The sequence below is a fragment of the Pocillopora verrucosa genome, chromosome 1, assembly GCF_036669915.1.
Source record: "Pocillopora verrucosa isolate sample1 chromosome 1, ASM3666991v2, whole genome shotgun sequence".
NCBI lineage: Eukaryota > Metazoa > Cnidaria > Anthozoa > Scleractinia > Pocilloporidae > Pocillopora > Pocillopora verrucosa.
Genome location: NC_089312.1, coordinates 6599600 through 6611890, shown reverse-complemented (window position 1 = coordinate 6611890; position 12291 = coordinate 6599600). Strand labels below are relative to the sequence as shown.

The 12291-nt window shown below is 37.8% G+C and overlaps 1 pseudogene; it reads right to left on the bottom strand.

The window, feature by feature from the left end:
• LOC136280154 (uncharacterized) overlaps window positions 1-12291 on the bottom strand; it is a 249422-nt pseudogene that overhangs the window by 222784 nt on the left and 14347 nt on the right.

Here is a 12291-nt window from a genome sequence, read left to right as displayed (position 1 = left end):
CTCCGTCGAGATTAAAAGCAGAGTTACCATTCTTGTGACTTAATTTACATGCAAATTATATATATCACTGACTTCCCAACATGCAATATCCATCTTTTACGTCCTTCCAAAAAAGCAATCATCATTTGCATCGTCACGATTATTTGGATATTTTCATAGCTTCTGATGAAAACATTTATTAAAAATGGACAAAAAGCATTCCTCAATCCAATCAGAGCATTTTCATTCGGAAGGCTGAAGTGTTTTTATTTTTCTTTCGCGGGACAACAAAACAGCTTGTCACATTTGTGTGGCAGCTAACACGAAAGATAAATAAAAGAGGCAGGTACTTGAAATTGGTGACAAAACAAGCTGAATTAGCATAATTCTACCAAATAAGCCGAGAAAAGGATGTAAAAAGTAACCAAAATTAAATTTCAGTATTTATATGACAAGGTGTCGTGATGTTCGCCAATCTTTTGTATTCAATAATTAATTTCGTCAAAACAGGAACTCGAGAGAGAGAATTGGCATGGGCGATACCAATTCTATAAGAGTTCTGTAAACATTTATGCGATGTACTTGTATCGTTGCCACAGATAAATTACAAATTTTACCAGCCAAGCAGAGAAAATAAACGGTTGAATATGTTTCAATATGTAAATGTGATTAAGGTATTTCACAACACGCACACAATAAAAGGTGTCAAATATTTTGCGTTGTTAACTCCGTTTTGTCTAATAACATCATCCTTAGAGGCATCAAAGGATTATGATTCTCTGAAAGTGAATAAAAAATTACATTTTAAATACATACTTATTTTTTGTGTGCTACTTCAGCATCCTGGTAGCTTTCGTTTTAAAGGAGGAACTCCTAAGGTATTGCAAACCATCTTGAAAGCTGTATCAGAAACAGAATCAGTTTACGCGTCACAGATATCTGAGCCTTGTAAACTACTATTTGCTAAAATCTAACAGGTACAGGCTACAAATTTGAAATCATGTTGGTCGAAGTTTGATCTCGATGTGCTTTTAAGAATAATCTTGTCCTCGAAATGGTGCACATGTGACTCCTTAAGCGTAACCTCCACCCTGATACAAACCATTTGGATTAGCGGTACGACAGTCACTATACCACCAGCCACCTTTATATAGCACTGCACAATTTGCATCCTCATAGACGTCGTTGTCCTTGTCCCTGGCTTTAAACCTCATATTTCTAAATTTCAAAATAAAGAACTTCTTGAGAAAATGAGAAGCTGGGTAGCAATGCTACTGAAAGCAACACAAATCCAAGAAGCACTGCATTGACACAAAATTGTAAGAATGCCCATCAATGCCTTTCGAATGCAAATATATAGGCAAGTAATTTAAGGTTTAGTCAGAGGTCAATAAAAGTATGAGTCGGGTAGAACTCGCATAGATTTGCCAGAGTTATAGTCAGGCAACCCATGTTACACGGGGAGAAGTAATTCTGATGTAGGTAAAATGACGTATTAAAGCACCGAGAGATTAAATAAGTGGAAAAGACAGCTCTAGAGTCCTCGGTGCCTATCGTTGAGTGAGGTGCAATTCTGCAATTTACAGTTAGCTTCCCCTCTCTCATTGCAAACCAACCGGGGATAGCAAGTTAACCACTTTACTTATAGCTGTATGGCTCGATCATAAATAAAACAATTTTCGAAGAAAGAGCCAAGCAAATGAGGTGTACGGATCTTCAGCTTTCCTCAGTTACGGATCTCTGGCGCATTCTTAGGCAGGTACACTTCAGAGGTTTCCCAATTTCTGTATTTATTCAGGTAAGCACCGGAAAATACAATGAACAAATCATACCTGATGGGCTGAGAGTGAAATTGCAATGATTCCCTTGCAGTGCCTCGGTATATGTCGATCGTCACTCGATAATTATCACCGTCGTCGGTCCCAGAGAAAGTCGTGTACTCAGCAAATCGTTGTTCGCCTTCATAATCCTCCATATCAGTGCGAACCATCATGTTGGCAGATGCAGTCAGACGGTGAAGATAATTGTTCCCTAGCCGAAACTCGCCCTCCAGATTTCCGAAGCCTTTTTGTATGAATCCTAGTCGACATAAAAGTCTACAGAGCCATCCATGCGCCTTTGAAAGGTGGTCCATCCTCCAACATCAGTTTTCATGTCACACAGCACTTGAAATGGTTCTTCTTCATCAGGGTAAATCCAGTACACACCGTCAGTTGAGGAATCATCTTGATAATAGTGTTTTTGGGGCAATCTATGAATTAAACATCTGAGGATATAACTCACTGAGAGTATCAACGTTATTGTCTGTAATGAAAATAAAAATTAATGGCGTCATAACCTTTAGGCTTGCACGCTCAAAAGTAGGAAAACATATAACGTTATATGACTCGCCTGACACCCCGTGCGCAATCACAAAGAAAGCTTCTAACTGTGGACTTGTACTCGGTGGCAATAAAGAAGTGAGAAAATAAGACCCGTTTTTGGATGAATTCTGATTTTCTTGTTCTGACTCGAAAAAATAAAGAGAACAGTTTTTAAAGTAGGATCTTTCTTGTGGTTGTGCCGCGTGCACTCGTCTTTTGGGTCCTATTTAAGCTAAAACAAAAACTTTCGAAAGTTTCGAGAAGTAGTGGTCATTTGTTAAAGTGCTTATTGAGTGACAGGGCCATACTGGAATATATTCGGCTCGTGAAGACTCAAGGAGCTCGTGGCACTTAGTCTTTACATTATGACCCCGAGTTAAATATTTTCACTCTCCAGCCCTCCCACTCCATTAAATTCAATTCAACGCCTCATAGCTCTCTAATACTAACACCAACCAGTATTATAACCTGCATTCCTTTAAACAGTGCTCCATCTTCTTTGGTAAAATTAACTCGAAGGCGATTATACGATGAGCGAGGTATCATGGAATTAGAAATTAGAAACTTCTATGATAATATCGCTGAGGATATGGCTCCTTGACAATATCAAATTATCATTTGTAATAAAGTGGCTTCAAAGTTTCTAGCAATTCTTCAAAATATGAATATATTACCCAGATTGTATACCATTCCGACGACTTAAGTAACTCGCATATGCACACCACTGCTGTCCCATATTCGAAGTCAGATAATAATAAGCCGTTATTGGATTAGGTTGAGCACGGTATTATGAATTATCAATGCTGTGATCGAAGGCTGAGGCAGATAACACAGACTCTAGGTTTGAGAACTCATGATATCACGAAAAAACCGAATTAAATAATTGTTTTATTGTACACATTTTGTTCAATCTGTTAAAGAGGACACTAATCTCTAAGTCTTCAAAAGTTTGAGTATCGAGATACGAAGGACCACCGGGTCTCCAGTTACCTCCTAAACACTTACAGAACTGAGTGTTTGATTTGTAGTCAGCAAGACAACTTTAATTCTCTTTGCACGGATCATTTCCATGCAAGGTCTCTAAAATTATGGAAAAAATAGAAATCAACGAATATCCTTTCGAAAGTGATTTGGTCTTAAATGCTTTAACTTCTAAAAAACTATTTACCAAATAAATATTTGAGCACCTGACAACTGGGTGAGAAGTGTACTCTCCGTTTAAGAAAAAAGGCTGCAATCTATTTTCAATTCAAATCTTGATTAACGAGCCGTACGATGGTTGACATTGAGTCAAATAAAACATGCATTTCTATAGGCTCCCCGCCCGCGAGTCCCATATCATTAAAATCGAGTTGTGTCATAACCTTTATTCCTTTATATAATGCTCCATCTTCTGTTGAAAAATTTACATGACCAGAAAATAGGTCAGAATCACTTAGCTGGCATCTGTTTGTCTCCTTTTTTGCTATGGATGGGAAGGAATTTGTAACAAACATCGGTTTTCAGAGATTTATTAAAACTGACAAGATATATTCAACTGACTGATTTCACAAGCCACCACAAAGTCTCCCATTGAGTTTTTATCTTTATGGCCTATGCAAAACTAATTAACACATGGTTGCTTGTACATATAGAATTTCTCTTCACTATGCGCGCCTATATATTATTCTCTATTTATTATATATTGAAACACTGGATAGCGTTAAAGGCGCGCTCTGATTGGCTACTCAAATTCCGATTATCCTTTGCTAATCACTTTTGAAATCATATTTTTGTGCTATATTATCTTTCTGTTTTGGTATATACTAATACTATTACATCTCGGAATTGGTGGTGAGCAGTGGATATTTACCTCGCCGTCGTGCGCCTATGTAAATATCACTCATTAGCCACCTATACTTCCGTGAATAGTTGTTAAGTAAATGATGAGGCTTTCCGTAAAATCGCCCTCTGTTCTGATCGGCTGCCGTGATTATTCCACAAGAAATTGAACTAGCATGATTGAAGTAGTTCGATAAGTAAAGTACTTTATTTGAAGACCTCGATAGAAGGGTTTTTGTAGGTTGACCGGGAAAAGAGAAGAAAATTATACAATCGATGATAAAGAGGCATGAAATGAAAATAAACAAAGAAGAAATGAAATCGGCATTGCTTCTTTGCATGCAGGCCATAAATTGTTTATGCGAGAAGTTGTTTCACTTTTGCTTTCTTTTTTTTGAAGGTATTACTCGAAACAAATCTTATCATAATGTGCATCTTTCCCAATTTAACTTTGCCAATCAGTGTTATGGGGAATTGTTTCATGGAGCCAGATCCCGCTATTAATGTCTTTGAAGGGAGCGAATGTCGGAAAATTAAAATTAATTTTGCACAAAAGGTTCTTATTACGGTCATCTTTTCATACAGTCTCCATTGTTTGAGAAGTTGTTTTCACTGCGATTCTTACCAATTTCCATCCTTAATAATTTCTTTTTGTATAGGAAACGATCTACGCTACCGATTAATTCAACAGGTGACGGCTTGACCAAACACCATGTGCCTCTTTTTACTGTTTAAGTGTCAGGACACTATGGCAACAGGAGGCACTTAAAAGAACTTATCAGTTGTCGCTCAGTTGAACTTAACACTAGTTAAATTATTTCGCGTGAAAGCGCACGCACCATGTCGGTTCATATTTTCAATCTGATAGTGGTAGCAATAGAAAGAACTGGTGTGTAGAAAAAAACAATGTCAAAGTTAGCCCGGTATTCCAAGTCAATGAAAGAAAAAACTAGGCCGCCCGACAACAAAAAAATTACAGCTCTGCGTTAACCATGGATATGTATGAGCAACACATATTTTTCCTGTCCAGAATAGTCATTAAAGCGTATATTTGAAACCGTTTTTGAAACTCTTGATGTTTTCTTAATTTTTGCCGTTTCTTTGTTTTTGCAAAATAATCTTATGTGAGGACGCAATCATTTTCAACCAGATTAGTTCTTTCTTTTATAAGTAACACATTCATCTTAAAATATTTGTTTTTGTTCTTTGTGAGTATGCTTATTTTCCACGGAATCCTCAATTTCGGTTTGAATAGTATTCGCCTCGAGGTTTTAATCTGAAACATATCTGATATGAGTTTTTAGGTATTATTTTTGCGTTAATAAACTTTTTCCTTACCGCTAAACTGTAGTGATGATAAGAGTTGTTCCAGTTAAGTTTGTTGGGATATCGAAATCTGTCCGCTTTCAGTAGCGCACAGGAGTGTCCCGTTAGATCCGCTTCAACTGCAAAGTTGACAGAGATGCAAAGTTCGTGTCGGATGCAGTGAAGGCCACAGGCCATTGAATCATAGACTTTGTAAGATGCCAGTTGATCAATATTTAGCATTCTATTCAAATGCTGGACAAAATAAACATTATTCTTTTCATCAGATCTGCGATATTGTTCACTAGTAGTAATAGTAAAAGCTGTTAGAATTTTGAAGAACTGGAGCAAAACAAGAAACTTTGACATTTTGGATTATTGTTCGACCCAAGCCGGATAGAAATGATCAACGCCAAAACAAGGCCCCCATTAAAACAGCAATATTTAGTTTATAAACTGCTAATAACATGAGAACTAAGAAAAAAAAAAGGTGATTGACTTGAATCAGTAGATACAAAATTAGCTATTTTATTGATGTCAGTAACTGATTGGTGCGCCCTCCCCTGCTAATGAACATTATTCACTCATCAGCGGGTGAATAATGCGAAGAACACAATGACAAATCATCAGAGAAACTTGCGTTTCGACTCGTTAATGAAGCTGTTCCGAAAAACAGGAGGAATTGCCAGGGTAAGCCTATGGCATTTTACGTAAAGGCGAGAAAAGCCATCAAATATAGTTGCACTCAAACTTAATACCTGAACGTTGTAATCTTCAATGCAGTATGATAAAAACGTTTTGAAGCCTAAATGTGCCATACGAAACAAATTTTCAGTAGACAAGTTGAACTAGGTCGACAACTGTTTCAAAGGCCTGATAGATAACACGCCAGGACAAAACATGTTAGAATCTTTGCCAAAATCTATTGGTCTAAAAAGCAGTTTCGAAACAAGTCCTAAATGAGTGTTTCAGGGTTGCCTTACGAGAAAATTCTATATATGTCATGCCCTAACTTCTGCGCATATACTGTTGGTTTTTTTATGAACCATAATACAGAGGCAAAATTAGTACGCAAGCTCCGTGTTACTGGTCGATAAATTGGAGTTATTGACCAAGCGTGTTCTGTTAAGATGGCTGGATACTAGCTGAGTTCTTAGTAACCGGAGACTAAAATCCAGCCATCTCTGTTTTCTATGCAAGAATTATCTCAAGTCAGCAAAATGGGTGTTATTCCCTTGCAAGATTACCTTAATGACCTTCTGATCCTAGGAAATATGTGCCTCAACCATTGTGAATACGAAGCTGCTATGACCTACTTCGAAGTTGCCTTGAAAATTATACAATCAGGTGATGCAAACGACGCTCTCGGAAAAGCAAAACTCTATCTCCTTGTGGGAACCACACACAAATGTAAGGGTAACTTCGAGTAAGCCAAGAACTCTCCTGCGCATGTACTGGACATTCATCTGAAACAGCTTGGACCTGAGCATGTATATGTCGCAGCTTCTTACAATAACCTGGATACTGTATACAGTGATCTAGGTGATTTCCAGAAAGCAAAAGAAAACCATGCACGTGCACTAGACATTTACCTGAAACAGCTCTGACCTGAACATGTAGATGTAGCAGCCTCTTACATTAACCTGGGTATTGTATATAGTGATCTAGGTGATTTCCAGAAAGCAAAGGACTACCATGCACGTGCACTGGACATTCGTCTTAAACAGCTTGGACCTGAGCAAACTCATGTCGCAGCTTCTTACAATAACGTGGGTACTATATACAGTAATCTCCGTGATTTCCGCCGAGCGAAGGACTACCATGTACGTGCACTGGAAATTCGTCTAAAACAGCTCGGACCTGAGCATGTAGATGTCACAGATTCTTACAATAAGCTGGGTACTGTATGCAGTCATCTAAGTAATTTCCAGCAAGCAAAGGACAACCATGCACGTGCACTAGACATTTATCTGAAACAACTCGGACCTGTGCATGTAGATGTCGCAGCCTCGTACAATAACCTGGGTACTGTATATAGCGATCTAGGTGATTTCCAGAAAGCAAAGGACTACCATGCACGTGCACTGGACATTCGTCTGAGAGATATCGGACCCTGGCATGTAGATGTCGCAACTTCTTACAATAACCTGGGTAATGTATCCAGTGGTTTAGGTGATTTCCGCCAAGCAAAGGAATGCCTTGTACGTACACTAGACATTCGTCTGAAACAGCTCCGACCTAAGCATGCAGCTGTCGCAACTTCATACAATAATCTGGGTACTGTATATAGAAATCTAGGTGATTTCCAGCGAGCAAAGGACTACTATGTACGTGGATCGGACATTAATCTGAAAGAGCTCGTACCTAAGCATGGAGATTTTGCAACTTCTTGCAAAAGCCTGGGTACTATACAGTGATCTAGGTGATTTCCACCAAGCAAAGTACTACCATGCACGTGCACTGGACATCCGTCTGAAGCCTTTTCGGACCTTAGCATATCGATGCAGCAAATTCTTACAATAGCCTTGGTAATGTATATGGTGATCTAGGTGATTTCCACCAAGCATTGGTCTACCTTGCGCGTGCACTGGACATTCGTCTGAAACAGCTCGGACCTGAGTATGTAGTTGTCGCAGATTCCTACAATAACCTGGGTACTGTATACAGTGATCTAGATTATTTCCAGCAAGCAAAGGACAACTATGTACGTGCACTGGACATTCGTCTGAAACAACTCGGACCTGAGCATGTAGATGTGGCAGCCTCTTACAATAACCTGGGTACTGTATTCAGTGATCTTGGTGATTTTAAGAAAGGAAAGGATTACCACGCACGTGCACTGGACATTCGTGTGAAACAGCTCGGACCTAAGCATATAGATGTCGCAGCTTCTTACAATAACCTGGGTACTGTATACAGAAATCTAAGTGATCTTCAGAAAGCAAAGCACAACCACGTACGTGCACTGTACATTCGTGTGAAACAGCCCGGACCTGAGCATGTAGGTGTGGCAGCTTCTTACAATAACCTGGGTACTGTGTACAGTGATCTAGGCTGTTTCCAGAAAGCAAAGGACAACTATGCACGTGCACTGGACATTCGTCTGAAACAGCTTGGATCCGAGCATGGAAATGTCGCATCTTCCTACAATAACCTGGGTACTGTGTACAGTGATCTAGTTGATTTCCAGCAAGCAAAGTACTACCATACACGTGCACTAGACATTCGTCTGAAACAGCTTGGACCTGAGCATGTAGATGTCGCAGATTCTTTCAATAACCTGGGTACTCTATACAGAAATGTAAGTGATTTCCAGCAAGCAAGGGACTACCATGTACTTGCACTGGACATTTGCCTAAAAGAGCTCTGACGTAATCATCTTAAAGTTGGGGAAACTTATGAAAATATTGGTGACGCACACAATGATCAGGGTCACGATGAGGAGGCGAAAAGGAACTATGATCATGCTTTGGCGATTTTTGTTCGAAACCTTGGCTCTGGACACGTTAAAGTTAGAATTATTCAGAATATGCTGGCTCAATTATAGCAAAATACTCGGACGGCCTTTGTATATGCAGACACGCATGTTTGCTCTGTAACCTATGATGAAAATGTTGGATTACAAATGTCAAGCTCAGGCATCTCATCACTAAATAATCTTGATGCATGCATACTTTGTTTCGTGCGAACTTCAAGACTAATTAATAACAAATTCCGCTTTCGATACGATAAGGGTTGATCTATACGAAACCAACACTTTTTGTTAAATCACACCTACTTTAAGGATTTCTTCTCTTATTTTAAACTTTTAGACATCTTTAAATTCTGAAGAGAAAGCCGTTGACTGCTTGTCATTGTGAGAAATTAAGGTACTTATACCAAAACCACTATCCAATTGATTGGATCTCTTCATTTTCCTGAGTTTTATAGAAGTCAAAGTTAATTAAAGCCAACGCCCGTCGTGACGATTTTCAGGATCTTTAGTAGGACAATTTATAAACAGGGAGAGATTTCTGTTATGGAAGAGAATACATAATGTATTTTTAATATTGCAATTTACTTTTTTTCCTTTCAGTATCCTTTTTGCATCCACATTATACCACAGCTTTCACTTAGAAATCTGTGGAGATTAGAATGGCTGCCTTCACTGTTACTCTGTAAAGGTTGAATTTTTAATTTTATTTCTTGTCCAATTCGGTCACTTGCCGGAAAATGAAATCGGATTCATTGCAAAAAATTAATTAAAAAAGGGCAATTCATCCAGCAATCACATTCAAGGAAATTTTGACGGTCCTGATTAATACTAGTAATAGGACCGAGTGGAGTCCAATTCGGTCTGTAATCATACGAGTGATTAACAAAATCGGACGACCGCGAAGCGATGTGTTACTAACGAGTATGATTACAGACATAATTGGACGACATGCAGTCCCGTTACCCATCAATCAAAACAATTACAAACTTTTAGAAAGAAACTGAACATCGGTTATACGTTTTTTAAAAGAAACAACAGTTAACTTGGCGAAATGCGAGATAACAGCGCGCGCACACGACGCGTTCTGTTAACTAACACGGACATGACGTGTCAACTGTCCCTTTAACTGTCCTATTGCATTGTGCATTTACAAGCATGACGCCTACTCTGTCCTATTAGCTCAAATCGGACTGGTGATAACCAATCACGTTGAAGAATTTTGTTACAGTTTCATTATTTAATATGAAATCCGTCATATTTTTGTAAGTAAAATTTTACATCGCAAAGCTTCACCATGCTTTTATCAATTACAATAGACTTTTAATTTTTTTCTTGCAGTGTTTTCTAACTACATCGGAATCACAGTTCTTTTGTTTTGATAACGCTACCAGCAAAAGTAAAAAAGCAAAAGAAAAAAAGCAAAAGAAAAAAAAGTTGGTTAAACTTGATTGAATTTTTAAAATCGAGATTCTTGGTAAGCTTCGTTGCTAGTTGAAATACTTAAGAAAGATTAATTGATATTTTTCGTACGGCTATTTTCGAAAAAATCTAGTCACGCACAATGATACATTTTTGGTAATAGAATACAAAATTTCCTTTAGAAATTGGAAAGGGTATGAGAGCAAGCTCTTCGTTTTTCACTCAAAGGGCGGCCGATGTAACTTCTGAGCCTTTCTCGCTTGCGATGAGCGGAGATCGCAATGAGGGACCTGAGCATGATCGCAGTCGCTCTGACACCAACGTAATTAGTATGAATTTTTATATTTATGCTAATTTGGCTATGTTTTTCATCTTTCCTGTTTCGTTTTGTTCTGTTATTTTTTTTATTTGAACACGAAACTATACATACTATACGAGTGTTAAATGTGTTTGATTCTTGTTTTCGTACATGAAAACCTTCAAAACTCGGACTACCCATTTACTTTTGTCTTTGAGGATCACGTTATAATAACGTGAATTAGCGTTCTTATTCAACTCTTGTCAGACGATAGCCAAAGTTCAAAGCCGAGTTAAAACTATACTGTATTAGCTCCAAGCGCTATTCTTCTGAAATAGAAATAACTCCATCGTTGTTGCATACTGATTTTCTGTTTGTAAACACTCGCCTCATCTACAAATATCCAAGTATACAAAATAAACACAACTTCAAATAGCCAAGGTGTTATTGATCCCTCTCGTTATTTTTATTTTATCATAATAATGACAGTAATAATCCAATTGAATACAGCATTTATATTATTATCTAATTACTAAGAACGAAAATTTTTAATCAACCTCTATGAGCTGAATGGTGCGATTATAACTTGCACCTTCTTTGATATGCCAATGGATCAATTTGCTAAAACTTCACTAATTAAAGTTTTCTTATCTCATATAAGCACATAGGTTATTATTTTTGTTTTTAATGAGGGTTAACATGTTATATAATCCAATGAGTCAGAAAGCATGCATTTTCTGAACTCTGCAGAAAATATGAAGAAAAACCTGGTATTGTTCTAATAATGAAGCACATAACCAAGCAGGAAAAATGAGCAAGAATCAAATCAAAACTCTTGAAAACCACTTTGGAATCTTTTGTCACGGTATTTTCTAACAGACAGAAAGAGTCCTACACTGCTACAAACCGAACTACGTTGTTAAACAATGCGTAAAAATGCTTACTAAGAAGCGACTCCTTTAGGCGATACTGTGAGTATCTTCTACAAACCATTACAGACTGTTCCTTAGTTCTCCACTGACACAAACTCACTGTTTTTACCCAATATCTTTTAAATGCACAATCTTTGATGAACATCATAGTGGCTCTCTCTCTCAGTTTAGCTTGAAACGCATTATTACTCCTAGATTACTGAATTCTTGAAACGTATTTTAGAACATTCCGCCGGCCTAAAACACTAAAATTCTGGTAGAATGGCATCATAGTTACATAACCTCCAATTCACCGTGAAAGGGCACTCTAGAAGTTAATATTTGATAATGACTTCCCGTAACAATTCTTGGTATTACATCCTCTCGTTGTAAGCCAATTAACACAATTCAATTACTTAATTCTACCTTTAATGCGCTTCCCATCTCCAGCTGTCTTAATTTTCCCTTAGAAGACTCCTCATAGCAGGTGTCTTAAAGGATCCCAATCAACCGCATGGGTGTTTTTGTTTAGGTGAGGGAAAGCTGAAACTTCTTGTGACTGTAGACACGATCCATAAGATGATGTCACTGATATGTGAAGTGGCCATGGAGACCATATCAGTCATGGATATGAAACACTAACTCAATTAAATTGTCTAAATCTACAAACTTATAGCTTATCGTTAGAAAAAAATCGTTTTGTTAGGGATTTTTTTAAAG